This window comes from Macaca fascicularis, chromosome 6 (assembly GCF_037993035.2).
Source record: "Macaca fascicularis isolate 582-1 chromosome 6, T2T-MFA8v1.1".
Lineage (NCBI taxonomy): Eukaryota > Metazoa > Chordata > Mammalia > Primates > Cercopithecidae > Macaca > Macaca fascicularis.
This window is the reverse complement of record NC_088380.1, coordinates 129251524-129268508: the sequence shown is the minus strand read 5'-3', so window position 1 is coordinate 129268508 and position 16985 is coordinate 129251524. Positions and strand designations below refer to the sequence as shown.

General features: G+C 41.2%; 1 long non-coding RNA gene across 1 annotated transcript; it reads left to right on the top strand.

The window, feature by feature from the left end:
• Positions 1–4184: 4184 nt before the first annotated feature.
• LOC141407054 (uncharacterized) lies at positions 4185–5614 on the top strand. Its single transcript, XR_012414034.1, has 2 exons — positions 4185–4276; positions 4530–5614. It is a non-coding gene; the product is annotated as an uncharacterized lncRNA (long non-coding RNA).
• Positions 5615–16985: the final 11371 nt, after the last annotated feature.

Genomic DNA, 16985 nt, shown 5'->3' with positions numbered 1-16985 from the left:
GTAGTTTATGGGCCATTGGAAGAGATGTGGGGCTGGCCTGGTAGGGTTTCACACTGGCACCATGGCCATGGGTTTTGGTAGCTGGCTTCTCTCCTCACTAGCATCCTCTGAGATATTTGTGATCCCAGATGGTTTCTAGTCCCATAGTCTACACTGCCCTCCACAGGGGAGTCCTTTCAGCATGCCCATGAGACCCCTGGGGATTTTCTGGCCTTACTCTCAGTATTTCCTTATCCCTCTGGGGAAAGGGGAATGAGGACCCTGGGAAACTTCCTGTTGCTTTACTGTGACACTCTGGGGCCATAAAAATTTTTGTTGGAGGCCTGTGTCATCCTGTGATGGCATTATTTCCAGTTTACTGCTCTTTGTAGATTCAGCCTTGATGGGTGTAGGTGGGGAACATGTTCCATATCTCCTTCCAAAGGGCTCCCATACTTAACTGTCTTGCATTTCCCTCTGGATTTCCTTCCTTCTTCAATTCTGAGGACCAAATTGAGGCAAGGGGTGAAGAATCACACAAACTTTCTGCGAAGACTTTTGACTAAGCTTGGCGTGGTGGCTCACACCTGTAATCCCAGCATTTTGGGAGGCCAAGGCAGGCGGATCACTGTGTGGCAGGCAGATCACTGTGTGGCTAACACAGTGAAACCCCATCTCTACTAAAAATACAAAAAATTAGCCGGGTGTGGTGGTGGGCGCCTGTAGTCCCAGCTACTGGGGAGGCTGAGGCAGGAGAATGGCATGAACTCAGGAGGCAGAGCTTGCAGTGAGTAGAGATCACACCACTGCACTCCAGCCTGGGCGACAGAGCGAGACTCCTTTTCAAAAAAAAAAAAAGACTTTTGACTAAAAGACCCAAATTAGTGTCTGTTCCTAGTTCCTTCCTGAAACTTCCCTCTTGCCCCCTTGGAGCAGTGCTAGTGTCAAGTCTCATGGCCTGGGTAGGGAGGGTGTTAGGAAAAACGTATCAATTATTTCCTTCCTTGTCCCAAGACAATGGATGTTCCAGTAAGAGGGATGTTAGCTTTGTCAAAGCTGCACAAAGGTTAAGAAGGTTAAGAAGAACGAGAGGGAAAGTGGGAAATGATGTTCCATTTTGAGATTATGAAGCCATTAGAATCCTTAAGAAATAAATCTCCAGCCTCTGGGGATGGAGGAGGAGTGGCAAGAAGGCAGGGGGTACAAGCAATGGGCGAGGAGACCCACACTTATTGAGCACTTATTATGAACTAAGTAAGCATTTTAGGTTTTAGCTGCTTGGATGAATTAACTCATTTAGTCATAAAAACAAACCTATTCCCTCCCGCCTATGTTACAGATGAAAAAGCTGAGGCACAGACAGGTTCAGTGATTTGTCCAAGGACACACAGCTGGTAAAGGGAAGGGGAAGCCTGATTCCCGATCCCTACCTGCGGCTGCAGTTGTTGGAGACCTGGTGGCAAAAGATCAGAGTACTAGCTCAAGAGGAGAGAAGAACCCAGAGATGTATTTTAGAATAAGAATACTTGAAGAACTGTGGAGTGGAGAAGGAACTGGTGGAGTGGGAAGAAAACCTACATTAATAAATATTCATTAACTTACTAACATACAAGAGATAAAGAAAATAAGATATGATAGAAACATCAGGTGTGAGACAAGACCAAGGAAGGAAGGAAGGAAGCCTGGGTACGGTGTAAAGATGCCTCTCCCTCTGAGACAGCTACAAGGACACATCTGAGTGAAGGTGCTGGGCCGCTCTGGGCTTTGAGGAGGGTGTCGGGACAGCAGAAGGAGGAGTCTAGGAACCACGCATGAGGTGGCTGATCTCAATGTGTACTGATCAAATGGGTTGAGAGTGAGAAAACTGAGAATCTTAAGGCTATGAAAGCTTTCTGCAGTAGCTTCTTTAAAATTTTTTAATAATATTTTTATTTCTAGAAAAGGTGTGTCACTATGTTGCCCAGGCTGGATTTGAACTCCTGGGCTTATGTGATCCTCTGGTCTCAGCCTTCTGGAGAGCTGGGACTATGGGTGCGTGCCACCACACCTAGCTCTGGAGTAGCTGCTGTGAGAAATGCAGTAAGGAGTCAAACAGAAAGCAGGGGAAAAATTGGCCAAGTCATGTTGAAGTTTTTCTTCTTACTCTATGACGTCCTAGACACTATACTATGTATACTATATATAATTGTTTCCTATTAGCCTTGCATAATAAAGATTATTACCCTGATTTGACTGAGGAGGAAAGTGACAAGCAGAGAATTTAATAATTTGCTCATGGTTATTCAGCTGGTAAGTGGTGGAACTTATACTCAGATTTAGAGGTTATGACACTCAGGGGACTTTCCAGCTCAGTACAGGCAGCTGTGGCATAAGGCACCAAGAGAAGACACTTGAGGCTGTGAGGATGGATGAGATGGCCAGGGGCAGCCTGTAAGAGCCTGGAGATGAGAGCCTGCGTGTCGCCAAAGCCCAGGAGTGTCTCCTACACAACAGCAGAGTGAATGAGCCTGCAGTATGCCCCATCAACACACTTTGTGTCTTTCTCACGAGCGTCTTGGCGACTTGAGAACAGAAAAAGTAGATAAGAGGCAGCAGAGCTGGGGACTGATGTGGAGACAATGGCTAGGAGCGTAAGGCATCCTAGAGGGGAGTCCTGGCAACTTCAAGTCCTCTTGAAGTGTAATAATGTGTTATATCACTTCGGGTCAGTTGACATTCAGCACCTGATGTGATTTGGCTGTGTCCCCATCCAAAATCTCATCCTGAATTATAATCCCTATAATCCCCACAATTCCCGTGTGTCAAGGGGGAAACAGGTGGAGGTAACTGAATCATGGGAGCAGTTTCCCCCTTGCTGTTCTCATGATAGTGAGTTCTCATGAGATCCGATGTTTTTTATAACTGTTTGGTAGGTAGTTCCTTCTGCATTCATACTCTTTCCTGCCACCTTGTGAGGAAGGTGCTTGCTTCCCCTTTGCCTTCTGCCATGATTATAAGTTTCCTCAGGCCTTCCCAGCCATGCTGAACTGTGAGTTGATTAAGCCTCTTTCCTTTATAAATTACCCAGTCTCTGGCAGTTTTTTATAGCAGTGTGAAAACGGACTAATATAGCACCTTTGAACTTTAAACCTTTGGTCTAAATTTTTTCATTGTGTAAAGAAAAGTCTTGATGGTTTTGATTCCTTTCTCTGAATTTTTTCAACCTCCTTTGATAGCACACCGCAGAGTGGGACAGCATAGGTTTAGTAGCCGTGTACATTCTTAGTGGCAAAGTCTAAATCTTCAGAACTGGTTGGGAGTATGTTTTTCTAAAAATTCTGTTGTTGATGTCTATTTTCTTCTCACGGCCATGTAGATGAATACATTCTCACCCTTTATTTTACCTTTCTAAACAAAATAAAATATGATATCTGTTCAAAAACATTTAATAAGGAAAGGGAAAAGCCAGTTTGAAAAAAAGGTCAGCAAGACGCAGGAAAATGTGATATTTGCTGAAAGCTCCTGTCAGAAGAGTGTGAGTAATGTAGATGGGCCAAGAGAAATAAGATACAATTAGGATGAAATTTATTCCCCCACGTTTGCAAAAATGTGAGTTTATGAATCCTGAGAGGTAGGAGGCCAAATGAGATCTAATTGTGTCTTATTTAACTTGGCCTTTTGCGTGGATAATCCTTGGCTCTCTCTGCAAATATCACACTTTTGTCAAACTAACCGGACTCCAATATGTTTTTCTTTGTGTAAATGCAAAGTATTTTTTATCATTCAATAGTAACTCAACTAATAAAGTTTTCAACTTTAACTGGAGACTGTGCTCTAATGGAAACCATATTATCAGTGGAAAGAGTCCCATTACTTATGATCATATTCTAGTTCAAATAGTTCACACAGCAGGACATCTAAAGAGGCCCAAAAAATAGTCCAAGAAATATTACTTTTGCAAGTATTCACACACTCAATCCAAATATAATGTAAAAATAAGACACTAGGTTATCCAGATAAATAGATGTTTATGATTAGGAAAGAAAGTTTGAAATATTATCATTCACAAATATCTTCACTAAAGGGATATGAGAAGTGGGCAAAGAGTTGAACTAAAGAAAAATCCCAAACAGACACAGTTCTCAAACTAATTGTCTTAGGGTTTATATTGAAATATATAATATTTGCTGAAGAAGGTTTAACTTCCTAATTTTATTTTATTTTTTTGTCAGGGTGTCCATGAAATTCTTGAGGCCTTGGCTCAAGGTGACCAAGATTCTAGTCTAAACTGGGCCATCAACTCACAGAGTGCACTTAGGTAAATCACGTGTTCTCTCTGGACTCCATTCCCCACCTGAAAATGAATGTTTTGAACTAGATGATTGTCAGGTTCTTTTTCAACTCTAACCACATATAACTTGATTTGAGTTTGAGCCTTGGTGAACAATCTGAAGTTGAGTTAAAGTTGAAAGGAAAATATGTCTTGATGTGTTTAGTTATGTTCTTTTTTAGCTTTAAAAAATCTTTAGGAGAAGACCATTCCCTTAAGATACCATTGTGTCATGTCCTAGGAGAGCTGGAATTGACCTGGCTCCTTGTGGGAAATACTTCAGTGATGGATGGAAGCAGAGGGAGAAAGGACCAAAATGAAGCCAGGAGGGACAAGATGGCTGGAATGTTTGGTTCTGAGGATTCATCATTGTCCTTAATTCACGCGGACTGAACTCTCACTTGCCTGTCTTCCTGGGGCTTGTGTTAAGAACATCCCGCAGAAAAATATCAACAACGCGAGTGATCTTCACTGTGTTTGATGATTCATTGATTATAAAAGATGTTTTACCTGGGATAACAATGAGTGTGTATTCCTGGAGCCTAAACTCACTGACCTGGAAGGGGAGCCCTGAGAAGTGTGCTAAGCGGACAAAGGAAGCCTGGCTAGAGTTTATATTTGTCTAACTAGATAATTGAGTGAACTAAAAGGTCTTTTATTATCCTTATGTGGATTACATACTTTGTAGGATATCCATAGTCATTATTAAAACCATGTGTATCCCTGTCTCACTTCTGAGCACCTTCTCTGAAATCAATCCATATATGCTCAGGAATGCAAACCACACTCATTTCAGAGTCAGTGTAAACAAACATAATTAAGGAGGCAAATTTACTTCATAAGTTTTCTAACGCCTTCAGCATTAAATAGAAATGACTTCTGGCTGCTCCCATCTATTCATGTGTATAATTGTTAAGTTCAGATCTGATTTTCCTGGAAGAACAAGTTTGAATCTCAACAGGCTTGATCTAGTCTCCCACCTCCATGTTCCCCATAGTGACAGGTAATTCATGGAAATTACTGTCTCAGTATTTTAAATAAACCTCCTTTAGGCTGAAATCAAGATCATCTCATATAGAAAACAGTGTAGGTAAAACTCATATTTAAGAAATGGTACAGAGTGAGCAGAAATTTTCACAGAATTTTTGAGTCAGAAATATTTTTGTTATAGGGGAAAAAGGGACTTGCAGTTGTGCTCTTGATTATAAAAATAAAAGAAATCAAATAGCTTTGAAATGTTCCATTAAAACCTTATTTTAATATATTTTTGCCACAACATAAGGACCTGTGTAAACTAAGTAAAATTTCATGACTCACACTGAGTTGCATATTGTGTCATTTTCTTGTGTTCATTGCTATTTCTTTTCTTTTCTTTCTTTCTTTCTTTCTTTTTTTTTTTTTTTGAGACAGTCTCGCTTTGTTGCCAGGCTGGAGTGCAGTAGCACAATCTCGGCTCATCGCAACTTCTGCCTTCCAGGTTCAAGCAATTCTCCTGCCTCAGCCTCCCGAGTAGCTGGGATTACAGGCACATGCCACTGCGCCTGGCTAATTTTTATATTCTTAGTAGAGGTGGGGTTTCACCATGTTGGCTGGGCTGTTCTCAAATTCTTGACCTCATGATCCACCTGCATCAGCATCCCAAAGTGCTGGGATTACAGGCATGAGCCACGGTGCCTGTCCCCATTGCTATTTCTTAAAGCTAGAAATGCCCTACTTATTTCATGCTACTACAAAAGTGTGACCACAGTACTAATGCTTTCCTGTGGTCAGAGACATTTTAGGTACTTCTAAATACCTAAATATTTGTAATATATTCTACTTAATATATTCTAAAATATTCTTTTAGAAAATATTAATAAATTGATAAAATATGAAAGTGAAACCTATGGTAGTAATTTTTATGAAACCGTATTTTAGGATAATTTAAGAATATTGTATAACTCTTTTAACAGTCACTTATTTAATATTGTTGTTCATTATAGGTATAAAAATTCAACTAGTATGTCAATGTACTTTATATTTTACTTTAAAGGTATTAAAATATTTACAGTTAATTTTTGATCATACAAGCAGTAAATGAATACATTCTTAAAGTAAAAATTAAAACTCTGACAATATAGATACAATCCTTTTTGACTAGCACCTAGAAACTAGGTCTCCTTCCTAGATGATGTTTATACTACTATCTGCTTAGTGTACATCCTCCCAGATCATTGTCTGTACATATATAATTCCTGATAAAATATAGAGTATTTTGACATATATTTAATATAACTCGTATGAAATGGCTGTTATTCTATAGCTTGTTTTTCACTTAATAATATGTCTTGAGGAGTTTTCCCTGTTAGTACATATAATAAACTTAATTATTTTAACCTGTTGCTTGGTACTTTGTGATACAGCTATTACAAAATTTATTTTTCATTCTAATTTTGGTAGACATTTAGGCTGCTTTTATTTTTTACGATGACGAGGAATTCTGCAATGAATTGTTGTATGTCTCTTTACAACTGTGAAGTCTTAGGATGTGAGCAGCATCCTAAATGGTTTTGCGTTCTTCTGTGTAGCTTTGACACCAGCCAATTCTAAGTTCCTTAATGATATAGTTTGGCTGTGTCCCCACCCACATCTCATCTTAAATTGTGGCTCCCATAATTCCCACATGTTGCGAGAGGGATTCGGTGGGAGATAATTGAATCATAAGGGCAGTTTCCTCATACTGTTTTCGAGGCAGTGAATAAGTCTCATGAGATCTGATGGTTTAATAGAGTTCTGCCAATGAGATATAGAGAGAAGTCTACTGAGACTGGCTTCCTTTCACCAACAAAAAGACAAAGCCCTTCAAGGACAAGTCTTTAGGCCTAATTGCCTCATTTTTGCCTGGAACATGGATGTGATTTCTGGAGGTGCACCAGCCACTGCAGGGCCCTGTTCATGAAGGTATGCCAAGGATGCAGAGTGGGGAGACAGAAAGTTTCTGGTGAGGTTGGACTTGGTGGCTCCAACCTGGGCAACAGAACGAGACTCTGTTACAAAAAAAAAAAGAAGAAATTTCTAGTGGACCTTGGTACATCCACCCTGAAAAGCTGATTTTTTTGTGGTATTTTCTATTATTTGCTACAGAAAGTAATCCACGTATACTGAATGTCTTACTTCCCCTTTTTTCTCTTCCTCCTCCCCTCCCTTCCTTCCCTCTTCCCCTACTTCCCTCTTTTTCTTATTTATTTATTTATTTATTTATTTATTTATTTATTTATTTATCTGAGATACAGTTTCACTCTGTCACCCAGGCTGGAGTGCAGTGGCACGATCTCGGCTCACTGCAATCTCTGCCTCCTGGGTTCAAGTGATTCTCTTGCCTCAGCCTCCTGGGTAGCTGGGATTACAGGCACTTGCCACCATGCCTGGCTAATTTTTTTATTTTTAGTAGAGTCAGGGTTTCACCATGTTGGCCAGGCTGGTTTCGAACTTCTGATCTCAAGTAATCCTCCTGCCTTGGCCTCCCAAAGTGCTGGGGTTACAGGCATGAGCCACCGTGCCCAGCACTTCTTTTTCTTATTTTTTTGACTTTAGGCAAGGCAGTGGCAACCTGAGATCAATTCAATACTTAGTGTTTGGTTTTAACTCTGTGCTTAAAGTGCAGCAAATATTTCTTTCTTTCTTTTTTTTTTTGAGATGGAATCTCAAGTCTTGCTCTTTCTCCCAGGCTGGAGTGAAGTGGCGAAATCTTGGCTCACTGTAACCTCTGCCCCTGGGGTTCAAGTGATTCTCCTGCCTCAGCCTCACGAGTAGCTAGAATTACAGGCGCCCCCACCATGCCCGGCTAATTTTTGTATTTTTAATAGAGGCAGGGTTTCGCCATGTTGGCCAGGCTGGTCTTGAATTCCTGACCTCAGGTGATCCACCTGCCTCAGCCTCCCAAAGTGCTGGGATTACAGGTGTGAGCCACTGTGCCCAGCCAAAGTGCAGCAATTATTTCAATGGGGAGGGGGCAAAGGATGGTAATGTGGTAGGGGATGAAAGAAACTGTTCCTGTTCTCCATTTTTTCTTTGCAGGTCCTAGGGATTATAATCCTTATCTATCCAGCCATCTTTGTATAATAATTTTAACAGGAAGGCCAATTATTTTCTTTAAAGATCTAGGAATGGAAGTTAAAAAATGAGTTCTAGGCCAGGCGTGGTGGCTCATGGCTGTAATCCCAGCATTTCTGGGAGGCTGAGGTGCACAGATCCCTTGAGCTCAAGATTTTGAGACCAGCCTGGGCAACATGGCAAAAACCCCGTCTCTACAAATAATATAACAATTAGCTGGCATGATGGTGCGTGTCTGTAGTCCCAGCTACTTGGGAGGCTGAGGCCAGAGGATCACTTGAGCCCGGGAGGTCAAGGCTGCAGTGAGCTGAGATCGCACCATTGCATTCTAACCTGGGTGACAGAGTGAGACCCTGTTTCAAAAAAAAAAAAAAGGAACAGAATCCTTCGTCTGGTTGGTAGTACATCTTTCCTCACTGGAATTTTGTGAGCAGCTATTTGATTACTTTGTGGTAAACATGAAAAACAACCTCCGCTTCTGAGAGGATTTCTGTCAAATGAGTTCTAAAGGCTTCTTTCTTGGAGGCAGAAATTCTGTATGAGAAGAAGTCATTTGAGTTTGTAAAGTTAACTTGGTTCCTCTGTGTGTGTGTGTGTGTGTGTGAAGCTGTCCTCATAAGCCGTGCAAGGACACTGAGGTAAGGATTGAGAGAAAAGAAGCAGCTAGAACTCATGGGGATGGGAGCCGATTCCTCTATGCTTTCAAGGCAGTAATCCTTATGTGTTTCTGACGAGGAAAACTCCAAGCTCCAACAGAAGGGAATGGCACTGTGCCTGGTTTCTCTTCTTTGGTTTATGTGATTAGAGGTTCTCGGTTTCTGGAGATGGAATCTGGACATTCCACCAGACATACTTCTGGGCAGCCATTTTTGTACCTCTCTCTACACTGCGCATTTGCTCCAGGATATCACAGAATAGTGTTCAGGCTGACAAATGCGGGCTCTTTACCTCAAGAGACTGATTTGGTCCTGGACCAAGTGCGTGGTCAGCTACTTGAATGAATACACTCTCATTCTCTGACTTTTCCTTGTGCTTGTCTTGGTTAAGGAAAATGTCTAAGAAGACACAGTATAGAAAATGCTTTGGTTTTCTCATGCATAAAAATTCTCTCTTATTTTGCACTTCAGACAACACATATTCGTGTTTTTCTACATAAGTTGTGGATATTGGGACAAAAAGGAAAAAGAAAAAATGGGCCTAAGCAGAGTGTAATAATAATGCTAGCAAAATACCAGTGCTATTATTTGAGCTCGCAGATTGTACCCTGCATAACTCTAGGGTGGGGCATTCACATAAGTTTTCCTGTGACTAATGTTCCTTAGAGCTATGCAACCCAGTGGCCCTGCAATCACAATAGCATTTACTATATGTTATGCACTATACTAAGAATATTGTACTTAATTAATCTTTACCACAATCCAGTCGGGTGCGGTGGCTCACACCTGTAATCCCAGCACTTTGGGAGGCCGTGGCGGGCAGATCACCTGAGATCAGGAGTTCAAGACCAGCCTGACCAACATGGAGAAACCCTGTCTCTACTAATAATACAAAATTAGCCGGGCATGGTGGTGCATGCCTGTAATCCCAGTTACTCAGGAGGCTGAGGCAGGAGAATCACTTGAACAACAGGGACAGAGGTTGTGGTGAGTTGAGATCGCACCATTGCACTCCAGCCTGGGAAACAAGAGCAAAACTCCATCTCAAAAAACAAAACAAAAGAAAACAAAGCAACAACAACAACAACAACAAACTTTACAACAATCCTAATATTCCCATTTTACAAATAAGGTAACTGAGGTGCAACAAAGTACAGGGTCAAAGAAGTGGCAGAACTGAGATTTGAGACCACATTTGGTTTCAGAGTTGGGGCTCATAACCACCACATCATACTGCCCCTAAACTACTTAGATCAGACCCAAAGAAACATTCTGCATTCACTTATTCATCACTCCAAGACGATTCTTCAGTTGTTCAGGGCATTGTGCTAGGTGCTGGAGTAAAATGGCTCAACAACCAAGTTGTGGGCCCAAAATAAGAACATTGCAGGATTGCCTTTTCCTGGGTTTTGAAACAGTGTGTTGTCATGAATTTTTGAGGGGACCTAAAGAAAGGAGATGGTCTGGCTGATTGTCAGGGTCCTTCTGAAGCACAGGAGTTATGCGGGGATATGATTCATGAAACACTAAATGCCCCTCGCTGCAAGACTCTTACAGTCCTGGATTCCAAAGTGGAAAAGCAGGACTCTTACCTTCTTCCTTGTCCATATCTTCCTCCTCTTTCTCTTCTAATAGTGTCTCTCTCTCCTTCTCCTTCTCCCATCTCTCTGTACCCATGTATTTTCGTCTTGTTGCCTGAATGGGAACTCAGAAGAATAACCCATATCTTCCCTATTAGAGAAATGTGTTAATTCAATCATCTCATTAAATTTATAAACAACAATGCTAAATGAGATAAATAAACATTTTACTTCTAAAGGTAGAGAGTCCAGTTGTATTTTATTAAACAAATTGAATGACCTAAACTCACTTTTTTAATGGTCAAGTAAGTCAGATATGAGCCAAATGAACTCACAGAGGAGGCAGTGTAGGAAAAGAATGGAAACATTTAAAGAGCCAAAAATCCATCTGTAATCACCATGTTCCTTGTGTGTTATAGTCACAGGCCAAAGAACTTCTCAGTGAACACATTTTTCCTCTTACGTTGATCTATATTGACAGCCACCCATGGACACTAATTTCTTAAGGGTAGACTGTGGCTTGAAAGAGGTGGAGGCAACCATGTACTATATTTCACTGAAACACATTTGCCATGAAAATAACTGTTATTGCTGTTGCCACTCAATGGTCAATGCCTTACAGTATGAAGAGGGGGAGTTACATAAATTATGTTTATACCAGCTTCCTTGAAACTGACAAGGTGGAGATGGGGGGTGGTGGGGAAACCCAGGTTAAATTATCCCCATGTTCAGTAGTTGTTGTTAGGGGGAAAAAGCTGAAATGGCAGCGCACATCAGGGTGCAAATGTAAGCAATCTTTCACCCAGTCTGTTAATAAAGAGCAAGGTTTGCTTGCTGGTGCCCCAGTAAGCCATGCCTCATAAGCATTGTGGTTTCCAAAATTATTTCAAGTTAGGCACTGCTACAAGTAAAATATGCTGCTGGCTGTGAAATAATGAGAGGGATAATAAATATATAAAACTTGGAATCTCCTGATGAAAAATGAAAGAGATTTTATGAACCCAACCAGTCAGCTCAGATGAAAAACCCCCAGTGTGCTCACCATGATTAATGCCCTGGCCTTCCATGGGAGAAGCTCAGATTCAATTTCCTATTCTGATATCTTGTTCTGGAGGCAGCTATAGTTGGGATCATTATAGAGATAGTGAGTTCATCTAGTGCTGGTAAATGTGTGGCTCGAAGGTCCTGGTGGGAGAGATTGAAAGGTCAAAGCTGTGGTGTGTCAGTGTGTACCCAAGAATAATGACCATGTGTCTCTACAGAACCTGGTGCAAATATTAGAAGGGACACTTAGTGGCAGTAATATTGAACTTTGATATATCAATACAGACTACTCTTGTTAATTATCCTTCTGCTTATAATGACCCTGGGTGGTAGCTGAACGGGTCTTACAAGATCATCTAACAGACGAGGAAACAGAGACGTAGGGAGTTATGCCTAAGCTCACATGATTGGTAAGTGGTAGGGCCCAGAGGAAAAGCTCGATTCTACTGCTGGTGCAGAGCGATTTCCATTAATCTCTTTAGTGTTACTGTTTCCCTAACCTGCTGTTAAACACACATGCACATGCACACACACACTTACACATACACTCCGTGGGGTACTAACAAACCAGGCATCCTGTGTAAATTAATTTATTTCATGAGATCATTTCTCCACACTCCATTTCACATTGCCTGCGGAGACATAAACTTAGTCTTGAGTAAAAGAATGAGGACTTTGGTCCCTAATTTGGCCCTAAATGTCATGCAGAAAATGTTTTCTTAACTCAGTGTGAGCCCTGGAAGGCTTGTTTGCTTGACTTTCAAACGCTGCCAGCCAGAAGACACATCACTCTAACAGGTTTTACAGGGAAGGCTGAGTCCTGATGGAAAATTTAAGCCCAGGAGGACGTTACTGCCCAGGAAAGATTTGGGGGATGCATAAGTTTTAGGAAAAATTCCTCCTCAGCTGAAAATTTTGGCCCATGGGTTCCCAAGCAAGCTTAATTGTGCAGGCACTAGATTTTATGAATTACCTTAAGGGTTGGTACAACCTCATCTCAAATTTTTTAAGTAAAGGAATGTCTCTTAATTAATCATTAAGTAAAAAAATGGAATAAAGCCAGAGGAAAATTTCATGTTTGTCTTATTCTAGATAACATTTTAAGCTCTTTGACCTGCTGAGCCCACAGAAACAAGTCTGTGACATCAAGAAGTAAAATAAATTGCCAGGTCATCGCACCTTGCCCATATCAGACCTCCTTTCACATTCAATAAATGATGTGTGATTAGAGGTGGGCCATTAACATCCCGAGGGAGGATGTTTTAGGAGCTCTTTTTCTCTGTCTTCTGAACATTGGGGCTGTAGCTGAGCGCCACAGTATTCTAATCTACCTGTCATCTCATTTCAAGTGGGATGTTCTGATGGCTTCTGAATGTACATTCAGAGGTCTTTGTCTGGAACTAGCTTCCCTGCCGTCATTCCCGGTAGCCACTGTGAATTTAACAATATGCTTTGCAATACACAATGGAACACCCTATTCCCACACAGAGGTTCCTGCAATTTTCACACTGTCATGTTTTGAGAAAAAGACTTAAAAGACCCCTTTAAAAAGCAAATACACGACACGTTAAAGTGACAGTCATCATCTTTAGTGTGCCCAAGAATCACCTGACACCTGAAGAGCATATAAAGGCCCTGACTATGAGCCCCACTTCCCAATTCATTAGGTCAGTTACAGGCAGAGAATTTGCATTGTTATGAATTCCCACCTTATACTGATGCTGCTGGGAGGGGAACAACATGTTGAATAGCACTGTTCTAGAATTAGATTTTCAGATTAACCAGTTATTAAATGGGAATTTGAGAGAATGGGAAAGAGAATGGTAAACTGTGATGCAGAAAGAATAATGAAAAAAATTTCAGAGTGGGAATAGTGTATAGAGGACAAATACGGTTGCGGGTTCCCCAGAAGAGAGCTCTGGGAAGCCCATGGGTGAAGAAAGAATTATAGAGGAAGGCAGAAAGACGAGGACCTTATCAAAATGTCCTCCTTTCATACATTTAACTAAGGACAGCCCTGGGACTCACAAGCATCACCCATAACCCTTGTGTACCCTCCACTTACGAATGGAAGCCTTTCAGAACATTGTGCACCATAGCCTTTGACTATAAATACAAACTTTAAGATTGGCAAACTAATAAGCAATATAGGAGTCAAGTAAGGTATTGTTTTTGAATGACTAAGAAACTCTACTTGCCTTTAATGTGGAATCTATTGAAATGCATAATAGAAAGAAATTGGGGAGGAGGGATGTGGAGGTGGGAGAAATTGGAGGCTGGGTGTGGTTGGCTGAGGGCTTGAGATACTATATACTCTTCCTTTGAATTCCTTGAACAACCTTAGGCATGGATCCTCCTAGCAAGGGTCCTCAGTAACCTTTGACCATGTTGTCCAGACTGACAAAAGTTCGGGGATACTCTTTGTTGCTTCAGAAATGAGAAGATTGAGAACAACTGCCAAGTCTTTCAATTGTGTACCGGTGGGGCTGAGCCTCAGAGCTGCTCAAAGCTGAGAATAATTATTTCACCACTGCAATGACTTAGCTGGGGTTAGAAGTCACCAGATTGGGGCCTATTTCTTTTTTCTTTCTTTTCTTTTCTTTTCTTTTCTTTTTTTTTTTTTTGAGACAGAGTTTCGCTTTCTTAGCCCAGGCTGGAGTGCAGTGGCACAATCGCAGCTGACTGCAACCTCCGCCTCCTAGGTTCAAGCAATTCTCATGCCTCAGTCTCCTGAGTAGCTGGGATTGCAGGTACCCACCACCATGCCCAGCTGATTTTTTGTATTTTAGTAGAGACAGGATAGCACCATGTTGCCTAGGCTGGTCTCAAACTCCTGACTTCAGTCAATCTGCCCAACTCGGCCTCCCAAAGTGCTAGGATTACAGGCACGAGCCACCACGCCCAGCCGGGGCCTGACTATTTCTAGTGCATGAATTTTAAAAATAGTTGAGAAGTGTGGCTCAGAATGTGGCCAGAAAAATGATTGCCCTCCTGCAGTTCCTGGCAACCCAAGGCCTCTGTGGCAGCTCTAACATGTCCAGTCCTGTTTCCCAAGCAGCACCCAATTCTTTAGACTCCTAATTTCTCCCTGTTCCTCCTTTATCAAAAAATTGCCTCCTATGCCCTAACCATACACGAAAATAATAAGTGACTGTGGCTAAGTCATTTGATGAACACTACAGTGGGCATTTTCTTTCTTTCTTTTTCTTTTCTTTCTTTTTTCTTTCTTTCTTTCTTTTTTTTTTGAGACGGAGGAGTCTCACTGTGTCACCCAGGCTGGTATGTAGTGGCTTGATCTCGGCTCACTGCAATCTCAGCCTCCTGGGTTCAGGTGATTCTCCCACCTCAGCCTCCTAAGTAGCTAAGATTACAGGTGTGTACCACCATGCCTGGCTAATTTTTGTATTTTTAGTAGAGGTGGGGTTTCCTCAGGTTGGCCAGGGTGGTCTCAAACTGTTGACCTCAAGTGATCTGCCTATGGTGGTCTCCCAAAGTGCTGGGATCACAGGCCTGAGCCTTCGTGCCCAGCCTCACAGTTGGCATTTTCTTATCTTTCACATCTTAGCTCACTGATTATCTTTTCGGAGAAACTTCTTACCATCTAATCTAAAGAAACAGCTGTTCCTTTATCATCTCACTCTTATTTATTTTCTCCACATCATTTACTACTCTTTGAAATAGGCTTGTTCACTTATTTGTTTACAATTTCCCAGCCCACCTTCAGTATAAGCTCCATGTACGCCGAGATCTTGTTACTTTTGTTCACTGCCTTCTCTCTAGTGCCTACACCTGTGCTTGACACATAACAGGGGTCAGAAATATGTACTGACTACGTGAATGCATTCAAGCCAAAGTAAACATTGATAATGTCTTATGGGTTAACCCTATAGGACAAAATATATTTTGTCCTTTGACCCTTAGTTCTCTAACTCATAGGAATGGAAAATGTCGGAATTTCAAATTCTTTGGGGAAGCCCCTAGCATGTTTGTACCATTCCATGCACTGCTCAGTTGTGTCATGGAAGTGACTAGTGTGAACTCTGTTCAGATCCTGGGATGCACCATTGCAGAAATAACTTTCTGGCCAAAAGGGCTAATTAGGGTCTCATGAAGGAAGTGGGAAGAGCTTATCAGCCCACATTCACCATTCCCTACCCTATGAGCATCTCCCTAGAGAGAGATCTATCTGACAATGGCTACCTCTCACTAGGTTACATATTTTAGAGGAAAGTGACATGTCATTTTGAGGCTTTGTATTAAAGCAAAATGAAATATAAATTCCAGGTACATGACCTCTGCTTGTCTATACCCCAAATGAGTCCTTATCCATCTGTTTTAAATTGAAAACTTGCATCGTTCTTTACCTTTCATGTTTTTTCTGTTCCCAAGAAGACCAAAGAAGAGGAAATAATAGAAGATAGAGATTGTGAACTTTTCTATGATTTGTGGTGATATTAAGGTTTTGCCATCTGCCAGTATATTCCAATGAGTTTGAGAAGAGAGAAAACCTGGGTTCTGAAAGATATATATATACATATTTAATGATAGGACTTCCCCAATAATATGGCCTAGAACAGGAATTTACAAAGTGTCGTTTGGGAACTAGCAGTATCAGTACCACTTGTGGACTTGTTAGAAATGCCAGTTCTCAGGCATTACCCTAGACTCAAGGTGTTGGGAGGGCTAGACTCCCTCTGGGGAGGTTTGTTTGTTTTTTTTTCTTTTACTTTTTTTTTCTCCCCCTCTTCAAGGTTCTGGTGGCTGCCAGTGTTTCTTGACTTGCATCTACATTTGTCCAATCTCTGCCTCCGTGGCCAGGTGAATCAGAAACTTGGGTGGAGACAGCACTTCATGTTTTAACCAGTACTTCAGGTGGTTCTGATGTGTGCTGAAGTTTGAGTATCAAAGTCTAGAACCATGGTACCCAACACATAATTTGAAGCCCAACAGCATCAGCATCACCTGGGAGCTTATTAGCACTGCAGAACCACGGGCCCCACTCCAGACCTATTGAATCAGAATCAACATTTTTAACAAGATCCCCAGGGGGCAATTATAAAAATTAAAGCCTGAGAAACACTTGATCTAGAATCTATATAGATGGTCATGTCTTGGTAATCGGTTATAGGAGAAAACAGAGGATATTGAAATATTGTATCTTGAATTTTTAAAAGCTCAGATTTTCTTTTTCTTAATCTTACATATTTTAATAATAAGAATAATCAATTTCTTTTTTACTGTGACAATTTTTCTTAAAGTGGCCTTAGCAGATGAATCTTCTGGAGTATTAATTAAAATTCATATTCCTCAACCATACTTTAGTTT